Below are 11,389 nucleotides of genomic sequence, written 5' to 3'. Positions count from 1 at the left end.
TTAAGGTCCAAAGGGTCCAATATTAAACTTAGTTTGATTTTAACAAAAATTGAATTCTTGGGGTTCTTTGATATGCTGAATCTAAATATGTATTTAGATTTTTGATTTTGGGCCCAGTTTTCAAGTTGGTCCAAATCGGGGTCCAAAATTAAACTTTTATTTTTGTTTGATTTCAACAAAAATTGAATATGTGGGATTCTTTGATATGCTGAATCTAACAGTGTATTAAGTTTTTTTGGATTTTGTATCCCGTTTTTAAATTGGCCCTCGTTGAGGTCCAAAGGGTCCAAAATTAAACTTTGTTTGATTTCATCAAAAATTGAATTATTGGGGTTCTTTGATATGCCGAATCTAACCGTGTATTTAGATTTTTAATTTTTGTCCCGTTTTCAAATTGGTGTACATTAAGGTCCAAAGGGTCCAATATAAAACTTAATTTGATTTTAACAAAATTGAATTCTTGGGGTTCTTTGATATGCTGAAACTAAACATATATTTAGACTTTTGATTATGGGCCCAGTTTTCAAGTTGTTCCAAATCGGGTGCAAAATTTAACTTTGTTTGAGTTTTAAAAAATTGAATATATGGGGTTCTTTGATATGCTGAATCTAACCATTTATTTAGATTTTTGATTTTTGGGCTCCGTTATCAAATTGGTCCACATTGAGGTTAAATGGGTCCATAATTAAACTTTGTTTGATTTCATCAAAAAATTGAATTCTTGGGGTTCTTTTATATGCTGAATCTAACGTTAACCATGTATTTAGATTTAGGATATTGGACCATAATAGGTAAATGTCTAATTTAAAATGTTTAAGTTCTTAAACCACATTCATTCTGTGTCAGAAACCTATGCCATGTATGCTGTGTCAAATATTTAATCACAAACCAAATTCAGAGCTGTATCAAGCTTGTATTTTGTGTCAATACTTGCCCCATCTGTTTGGGGTTCGACCTCTGCGGTCATATCAAGCTGCACCCTGGGGATCATTTTATTTTAAACTGTACCCACCCGGCACGCAACGTCATTTCAACGTTGAAATGTGGTTGATATTTCGTCATGACGTTGCTTCAACGTTGTTTCAACGTTGTAACAGCAACGTCGAAGTTATGTTGCAGAAAGTAAGTTGATTCAACGTTGAATTTTAGTTGAATTTTCAATGTTGAAGTTAGGTTGAAATAAATATGTTGTTTCAACGTTAAATGTTGGTTGACATGTCGACGATGGAGGTTCGTCCAGAAAAAAACTTGTGTGCATCGGTATAAAAAATTATCCACCATCAGCGTTAAAGGCGAATCATTATAGTTGTACATCCTTTGTAATTGTATCAACAAAAGTTCATAAATAAGGATTTTGTTATGAAAAATTGTAATCAATGTTTCCTTTCATTTTTTTGTACAATATCTAGTAAAATTAGGAATATTCCAAACCGGGACGTTTATCAAAATCATAAAAGTGTACAAATTTGAAATATCATTCATCGAAATATGCTACTAACTAATTTGTTATTATCCGGAAATATTTTAATCAAAGATAAGACACAGCATGTGAAAGTGCGGCATCTACACAACTGATACACGAGGATTAGCACTCCCAATAATCTATTGATAAAATTATCACGTGACATGATGCTGATTAATGTATGACCACACGTGTGTGACCGCCTTTTTCAAACGCGGAAATTGTATAATTTTCCTGGACAATATCTAGGACCGTTTTCAGCAAAGAAGAATTCATAGAAATGTAAGTGTTTCTTTAAATTATTATCCGTTGCTGTATTAATTGTCTTTTAATGATTGTGTGATGTTAACATTGCATGGGAGATTATAAATGCACAAACGTACGTGTATATTTTGAAAATCTCGCCATAGTGTATGTTGTAAAGATAACATTACTGACTTCAGTGTGTACATCGTTTTTTTTGTTGTACGCTCAAATTTATGACTGCACTTCTAGATAAATGTGTACTACAATCTGGAAACACCATACTCAGCCTACATACAGCTCATTTTAGTTGTTTACTGCTGATTTGTTAAAGAAAAGGAACTTTTGCGAAGTAAGATTATCATCTCCCCCTTTTTTATCTAAAATTTTTTAACCCGTCATCCATAATCACACTATTTTAATTATTGTCAACTATGCTCTGAAATTTTTAATAATTTCTTTTTACTCTTCAATCGAATTTTACAAATTTAAAATATTGCTTGGCGATGATGATCGATGTTATTCTTATTTTTTGCACAGGTATTAGAGACAGAACAGTAACTTAGGAATGGGACAGATCAGTAACTTAGGAAAGAAAGATTTAAGGATAAAAGTAATAGCTGTCAAGGTATGTATTTTTTTAAGATTTTTAACATTTTTGATTATCAATAATCAGTATGTATGTTAGATTGCCTGTGTTGTTTGTGTGAACTTTGTGATTTGAATTGATTTATATGCTCTATATGGGACCTTTAATTAGGAATACTAGTAAAGACATTTGATTTGATTTGATTTTATTTGGATTAATATTTTTTAATGCATATCAAATTTAAAACATAACCTCTGCAATCAATAAGACAGGTGGTATTGTTACAATAGATCCTGGTGTTCGAGATGGGTGGCATTGTTACAATAGATCTTGGTATTCAAGATGGGTGGCATTGTTACAATAGATCTTGGTATTCAAGATGGGTGGCATTGTTACAATAGATCCTGGTGCTCGAAATAGGTGGCATTTTAACAGTAGATCCTGGTGCTCGAGATGGGTGGCATTGTTACAATAGATCCTGGTGCTCGAGATGGGTGGCATTGTTACAATAGATCCTTGTGCTCGAGATGGGTGGCATTGTTACAATAGATCCTGGTGCTCGAGATGGGTGGCATTTTAACAATAGATCCTGGTGCTCGAGATGGGTGGCATTGTTACAATAGATCCTGGTGCTCGAGATGGGTGGCATTGTTACAATAGATCCTGGTGCTCGAGATAGGTGGCATTTTAACAAAAGATCCTGGTGCTCGAGATGGGTGGCATTGTTACAATAGATCCTGGTGCTCGAGATGGGTGGCATTGTTACAATAGATCCTGGTGCTCGAGATAGGTGGCATTTTAACAATAGATCCTGGTGCTCGAGATGGGTGACATTGTTACAATAGATCCTGGTGCTCGAGATGGGTGGCATTGTTACAATAGGTCCTGCTGCTTGAGATGGGTGGCATTGTTACAATAGATCGTGGTGGCCAAAATAGGTGGCATTTGAACAATAGATCGTGGTGCTCGAGATAGGCGGCATTGCTACATTGTACATGTACAGGAGCGAAAAAAATGGTAAAAACGGATCCGCTATTATATAAACCAGTAAATTTAAAAAAAAAAAACCTGGCCTATATAACATGTTATTCCCTGCCTTTGACGTTCTACGTAATTGCTAAGTCATGTTTACAAAATAGTATTTGTGTTTGTTTTTTCAGGAAGAGTAATGGAGGTCACACAAAGATATCAGAAGCTGAATTAAAGAAGGATTGTGCACCAGAAATGGTTGGATGAGTTTAGAGACTACAATTCATTTGCACGAAAATAATTAAAATTGATTAAGAGATTATTTGTATTCATTTACCAGATCACCTTTTGGCTATATTTAATTTAGCTTTTGTCATAACTTGACATCTGTTGTACTGTTTTTTTTCAAATCTTGCTGATGTCCTCTGTAGAGTCATGTGGCTTCAATATCTTGTGTGGTTACTAACTATTATAGATATAAGAAGATGTGGTATGATTTCCAATGAGACAAATATCCACCAGAGTCCAATTGACGTGGAGGTCACTAAACGGACTTCAACAATAAGCACACACCACACCGTATAGACCGCAATAGAAGACCCGGACACAATACACCCTTCAATAATCAATTCAAACGAGAAAAACAAACTTCCTAAATTTGTAACGACAAACACATGTGACAGATGAACCAACAACAAGCAACGCATTGCTTATTTCAACATGGAAGAATGTTGTTGCAATATTAGGGTGACGTTGTTTCAATGTTAAGTTTCAACCTATATTCAATCAAAAATCAACGTTGATACACAGTTGGAAAGCAGGTCACGGTTTGACCCCAAGTCTATCAGCAACAATAGAGTCACGTGACCGTGAAAATTCAGTAAAACTACGGATGAGACAAACCTCACTTTCACTTACTAAAATACCACTGTCATGGTAAAAACTTATTGATCAAAATAATCTTGAATACACATAGTTTTAACTCGTCAAAACTTACACATCAACTCAAAGTCCTTTATTCTTTATTTTATCTTCAAACTTGAAGTTTGTGTGAAAATTGTCAAGGCTCCCGATCGAAATATCTAAATATTTTCGAGGAAACTAAAAATGATGGGCTGAATTTGAATTTAATAAAGCATCTCATTAAGACAAACACTCGATATGAATATCTAGGCAATACAGTTTTGGATACGCAAACGTCAAGTTATGTTCAACACGAAGCGGTGGTTTTTTTGCCGATTTGTGCAAGTGGTTATCTCCCCTTGATATCACCAGTCAGAAATAAAAATCCACCAAAATGAATAAAAAGGAGTTTATTTTACAAAAATCAAGAAGAAAATAAATGAAAGTCGATTAACAACTATGTTATTATAATATTAAGAAGAGATACTTCTCTACTTTTCAGAGAAGGATTACAGGTAAAAATTAAAAGACAAAAAATTGGTAAAAATTTGATCTAGAAACATAGCTGAATTGATATAAATTAGCTCTGGCTGATGAAATTTACTTTCAGTTTGTAATTTTTATAATGGGATATGGGATCACTCCTAATGGATTTTTTTTAACTACTTCTAACAATGTTTAATGCAATAAAACATACTGTATACAATTTAAATAATCTTTCTGAAAAAAAAATAGTACTGACCGTTTATATTTTATATTTTAATAAAGTGGGACCAAGAGTCACAATTTAGTAAAAAAGCCTTTTAACCCAAGCCTATGTTTCTGAGTTGAACAGTACAGTACTGCCTAGAAAATATCATACAGAAAAAGGAAAAGTTTACCAAAAAAATGACAAAAATTCTGTAAAAAAAAAATGCTAAACTAAAATTATAAGTGAAAGTGACATAATTTTGAATTTTAAAATCATTATTATTGTAAAATTCAACTATTAGATTTGCTAGCACAGTGGCCCTTGTCCAATTTCTCAGGGTATTTTATAGATTATGAAAGTACACATTTTGAAAAAAATAGGGCTAATCTTCTCTTCAGGTTGCTATATCTGCTGCTTTACATATTCAAAGTATTGTATATTTTACCTGAATAATTGGATATTAATCTCAGAAATGAAAGTTGCTATGACAAATCTTGTGCATTTTACTTTAATAATGATCAAAGATGATTAAAGAATTTGCCATTTGAATAAATTCAATTTTGTAAGAACACATCTCTATGAATTAATTTCTTGTTTGACTTGAAAAGCTAGCGTTTGTTCTTATTAATGTAGCTTACTTAGTAAAGAGATAATTAATAAGCAAGGTTTGTAACTTATAAAATATAAATATAATTAACTGACCTTCATTTCCTTTTTTCATATGTTTTTTCCTCCAGAAATTTTCTTTGCAATGCATTTTCTATTGCTGTTTTTGTGCTTTTGTTTATTCATAGACCATCATTAATTTGTCATATTTGCTTCCAGTATAAATCGAATTTTCTTAGACCTATTATAGTTTCAAACGCCATAAAGAAGAACTTTTTTTGTTGTTTCACTTGTCCAATGTGTAAATTTTCACTATGCACATGACCCTGGCACATATTTTGTAAACGTTATATGACGTATGTTGAAAAAGAAAACAATGTCACCGTCAATTTGTGTAGGGGATCAAAAAGGGGTTTAATTACTTTAAAATGGAGATATCGTATGGAATTGTGAAAAACAACAATTTTTAATCACAATTTCATTCATATCTATAATAAAATCAGTATTTTATAGTACTTTGGAAACAGGTACAATGAAAAGAAGTTGAACTTTACTGTTTTGAAGTAGAAACGCAGCCAAAACCAGGTACAAATTCACATGACTGGTGGTCACCAAAATTGATGTATAATAGTAAAAAATGATGGCTTCAAAATTGTGTAGAAATTTGAAATAGTTTACCCGGTTTCATTTGAGATTATTACCGTTCTTTTCTGTATTTGGATACGCAAACGTCAAGTTATGAAAAATCGATGTTTTTGGCGAACAAAAAAGATGGCTGAAATTTTTTTGAACGGACAGGATAAAGAAATAGCAATAACAAGCTATTTTTGATAATGTTTGCATGACGTATTTAAACTATATTGGTCGCAAAACTTACAAATTTTAAAATTCGATTATAATAAAAGCATGACAAGTTGAATAAATACTTTAAGTTACGTCAATCTTTTAGCCGATTGATTTGGCGGACTTTTTGACGTCACGGACGACTGTAGCGCCACCTAATTAATTCCCCCTGCTATTGTTGCTGATAGAGCTTGACGACAACGGACGTTTCTAAGGACTTGCTTTCCAACTGTACAATGTTGAAAATATAACGTTGTTTCAACGTCAGACATTCAACGTTGTGTCAACTTTCAAAACCAACCGTTATTTCAACGTCTTTTCAACGTTACATATCAACGTTGATTCAACGTTGTTTCAACGTTGAAATGCCTGCTGGGTAGACAGCAGAGTAGATCATTTTATGTTAGAAAAAGTTATTACTATACTGAGACGGGCTTAGGCTATACATATATTATTAATATTAGTTACACTGTTGATCTTTTTGTTGTTTGTTGCATATTTGTTTCCATTCACTCAAAAGTAAAAATATAAATTAGTGAGCATCAGTTCATACTACATCTACAAAAATGATCTTGTTTTTGTCTGGACTTCTGGATTAAATTAAGATTTACAATTTTAGCTTGTTACCATGGTTACCAAATGAAAGGAAAGTACAGTATTAGAATCACTGGTGTACATGTAGGTGCGGATGTCAGGCAAAAAGAACTGGTATCAATTGCAAAGTAAGTTCATCAGTAGAATTGCAGTTAATTTAAATAATTTAATGTTATCTATTTAAAACTTTTTCAAGTGTAATTGTACATGTTACAGCATGTATACCATGTATACTGTTGTTTATTTATGTCTTTCTGATGTCAAGTATGCATCAATTTGGTGGCCTTCGGCTGTTGTCTGCTCTATGGTCGGGTTGTTGTCTCTTTGACACATTCCCCATTTCCATTCTCAATTTTATCAAGGAATCCTTCTTCTGCTCCAAACACACACACACATGAGATGTCAGAAGTTAAAATAATTATAGAATTTGTTTATATTACAATGTAATATGAATTGTATATTTAAAAGTTGTTCTCGTCTTGAATATACATAAAATATTTGCCACTGAACATTAAAATAAGCTAGAAAATCAATCAATTATTGTTTTTGCATTATAGGAAAGAGTTTTCAAACATATAACAATTGAATAATTTCCCTTTTAAGATTTTTTATGAACCAGCATATAAATATAACATGTATAAGGAGATGAGGTACATGTATGATTCTCAATATGACAACTATCAATTAAAAAACCAAAGGACGAAGATGTTAACATTTGCTGGTCACTGTACAGCCATAAACAATGATCAAAATCCATACCATAAAGTAACCTATTATTGCTATAACTTGTATAAGGATGAAAAAATGTGAACCAATGAAAAAAATAAAACTACACACAGTATGGCAGACAGCACCCAACATAAGAAACAAATGTCAAAATCAGCCAGAAAGGGCTGGACTCATCAACAAGCACTTAAAAAGAAATAACAAAATAATAAAAGATGCAAAAATTATGTTTTCCCAAACTAAAATATCTATCAATTCACAATCAACAGATTTAATCAATTAATGTAACAACAAAACATTTGTTATTTCAAACAGTCTAAGAAAGCATGACTTTGTGTAATGCCAAAATATTGAACACACAAGAATATGTAGGACCATAACAGCATATAAGTATTAATAATTGCATAGAATTTCTATTTCTGAAATACATGTTCTGCTTTTTGTCAAGCTTGCAAATTTATTTCACGAAAGCGAGACAGTGATCCAAGATTCTGCCAGGGGCGTCGTCGCTGTCCTAAAGTTTAGGTTCAGTCTGTGGTTAAAGTTTTTTTGTAATGTTAATTTCTCTCTTATTAATATTATTTATAGTAATCATGGTAATAGGATATTTCTGTTTACTTAGTATGTGGGTGCCTTGCAAGGTCCTATAGCTAGTGTCTGTCTACTCTGTCAGAAAGTTTTCATGGTCAATATCTCAGGTATTAGAAGCAATAAGTTATACTTACTATATTTGGTGTATGGAATTATTGTAAGGTGTAGATGTCCAACTGGCAGTTGTAATGATGGCCGATTGAATTTTTTCAAAAGAGTTATGCCTCTTGGAAATATTAAATTTATGGAAAATGGCCTCGTAAATGCTCTCAATTTTTTTTATTAAACTTATAGTATACTATTATAGTAATGCCCTTGAAGGTCAGTTTGAAATATTTAGTATACAAGAAAAAGAACTTTTTTTTCCCCCAAGCATATTTTTTATTTATAAATATTTTTGAGAACAAAAAAACATGTTGTTTTTTGTTAATATTGCCCCTTGATAGATAAACTAGAGGCTCTCAAGAGCCTGTGTCGCTCACATGACTCTACTTGGGTTTTTGAAATCATATAAAAAAAAGATAAAAATCATAACAGATACTTATAATAATGTTTGAGGCCAAATTTGGTTTAATATTGCTATGTTTGCTTTCATTCCATTCAGTGGTTCTCTAAAAGAAGACATTTGTATGTATTTCCCGTAGGGTCCTTTGTTAAACTAAGCCCCCCGCTGGTGGCCATCTTGGATGATGGATCGGCAACAAAGTAACAACACTTGGTCAGCACCTCATAAGGAACATTCATGCTATATTTTGTTCCAATCCATTCAGTGGTTCTCTAGAAGAAGTTAAAAATGTAAAAAGTTAACGACGACAATGACGGACGCCAAGTGATGAGCTAAAAATGTGCGACTAGGTGGACATTTAAACTCTGTTCTTTTATTTCTACTTGCAGGAACTGAAAAGTAAAGAAACAGAACCAAAGGAACATTAATTTTTAATTAATACAATATTGAGCTCAAAGTCAATCTAGTTGTCTTTCTTAATCATACAGGATATTTCCAAAAAGCAGCTGCATACACATGCACCAGTAATAGCCAGCAGTGTAGACAATTACACATCTGTGTATGGTGATATAGCAATAGAAATATCACATACATCATAGGAAAATATAATATAGACAATAGAAATGCCAGTACACATGTATGTCAAAGAGACACACATGAAAATAGAATATAGACAATAGAAATGCCAGTACACATGTATGTCAAAGAGACACACATGAAAATAGAATATAGACAATAGAAATGATGTATGTCAAAGAGACAAACATATGAAAATATAATATAGACAACAGAAATGGGGTATGTCAAAGAGACACATATGAAAATATAATAGACAATAGAAATGGAGTATGTCAAAGAGACAAACATATGAAAATATAATATAGACAATAGAAATGGGGTATGTCAAAGAGACACACATATGAAAATATAATATAGACAATAGAAATGGAGTATGTCAAAGAGACAAAATTATGAAAATATAATTTAGACAATAGAAATGGAGTATGTCAAAGAGACAAACATGAAAATAGAATATAGACAATAGAAAATGGGGTATGTCAAAGAGACTAACATATGAAAATAGAATATAGACAATACTATAAATGGTGTATGTTGAAGAGACAAACAACTGAAAATAGAATATAACAATAGAAATGTGGTACAATGTATGTCAAAGAGACAAAAATATGAAAATAGAAGAGACAACAACTTAATAAAAAAAAAATCTACTTTATATAAAAATTATGGAGCACTTATTGTTTTTTATTTGTTTGAGCTTTTGATTTTGCCATGTATTTTCTGTGGAGTTTGGTATTTTGGGTTTTTTACTTTTTAAAGCAACAACTCATCACAATGAAGTATTTACTCTCAAAATGAGTTCTTGACAGAAAAAAAAGATAACAAATTAAAGAAAAACATATTAAAAAACATCAAAACATTACCCTTAAAAACCTATCGCAAAAAAAAATACATATATATACAAACCATGTTTAGAATCTATTAGAAAATAAATCCATTTGAGCAATTAAAAACATATAAAAAATATATATTTAGGACCAAGATAAAATCATATGAAAACATATGTTTAGGCCAAACATATGAAAACATATGTTTAGGACAAACATATGAAAACATATGTTTAGGCCAGGTATGAAAACATATGAAAAACATATGTTTGTAAAAAACATATGAAAAACATATGTTTTTCATATGTTTACATGTATGAAAAACATATGTTTTTCATATGATTTTAAAAACATATGTTTTTCATATGTTTTCCATATGTTTTTCATATGTTCGAAAACATATGTTTTCATGTCGGGCCTAAACATATGTTTACATATGTTTTCAAACATATGAAAAACATATGTTAAACATATGAAAACATATGGTGCAATTTTTCCTATGTACACATTTTTATTTAGGGGCCAGCTGAAGCCCGCCTCCGGGTGCGGGATTTTCTCGTTGTGTTGAAGACCCATAGGTGGCCTTCGGCTGTTTTTTGCTCTTTAAATTTGGTCGGGTTGTTGTCTCTTTGACATATTCCCCATTTTCATTCTCAATTTTATTGGTTCTGAAATAAAAATATTTTATTTTATTTATTTATCTAATTTAAAGTACCGAATCGAACAAATGCGCATCACCTCCGCGCTAATGTTTTGTCGTTTTGTGACCTTATATGCAGAAATTATTTGATGTTTGCAACTGAAAGTCCTAAAAAATCTACAAAGCCAGAACGGAAATTTATGTTATATTTTACATACATCTTTGACATAAAATGCATTCTTTAATCTCAATCTGTCTATCAAAAAGCTTTAGACATCTAGAATATCATCGTTTTCTTATACTTATTTAGCACATGTGGCCTGCTCTGAACGAACGGGGTCTTTGTCCTTAACTCCCTGTTGACATCGGTGCACTAGGCGGCACTTTTTGTAGAAATATATAAGCCACAAGTTGAGCCGCAAGAACTGTATTTATCCGATCATCGTTACTACCAAGTCGTAAATACGCAAGTTATAGTTAACGAAGAGAAACATTTGTTACGTTGAAAGCGGATTTTTAGGCCATCAAAATGACGCACAGCAGTATACATTATGATGAAAAAAGATTGGATTCGAAGCACCGCTAAATTTTTCTGAAGAATGTGGGCTGACTGGAGATACT

At 32.0% G+C, this 11,389-nt stretch overlaps 2 long non-coding RNA genes across 2 annotated transcripts; both read left to right on the top strand.

The window, feature by feature from the left end:
* Nucleotides 1-1,455: 1,455 nt before the first annotated feature.
* On the top strand, nucleotides 1,456-3,471 carry LOC127707448 (uncharacterized). Its single transcript, XR_007984860.1, has 3 exons — nucleotides 1,456-1,744; nucleotides 2,246-2,333; nucleotides 3,455-3,471. It is a non-coding gene; the product is annotated as an uncharacterized LOC127707448 (long non-coding RNA).
* Nucleotides 3,472-6,731: 3,260 nt separating this feature from the next.
* Nucleotides 6,732-9,179, top strand: LOC127707449 (uncharacterized). Its single transcript, XR_007984861.1, has 2 exons — nucleotides 6,732-7,028; nucleotides 9,112-9,179. It is a non-coding gene; the product is annotated as an uncharacterized LOC127707449 (long non-coding RNA).
* The last annotated feature ends 2,210 nt before the right edge of the window (nucleotides 9,180-11,389 follow it).

The sequence above is a fragment of the Mytilus californianus genome, unplaced genomic scaffold (genome assembly GCF_021869535.1).
Source record: "Mytilus californianus isolate M0D057914Y unplaced genomic scaffold, xbMytCali1.0.p SCAF_7, whole genome shotgun sequence".
Classification (NCBI taxonomy): domain Eukaryota; kingdom Metazoa; phylum Mollusca; class Bivalvia; order Mytilida; family Mytilidae; genus Mytilus; species Mytilus californianus.
The sequence above is the reverse complement of the archived record's forward strand: the minus strand, read 5'-3'. Positions and strand labels throughout refer to the sequence as shown.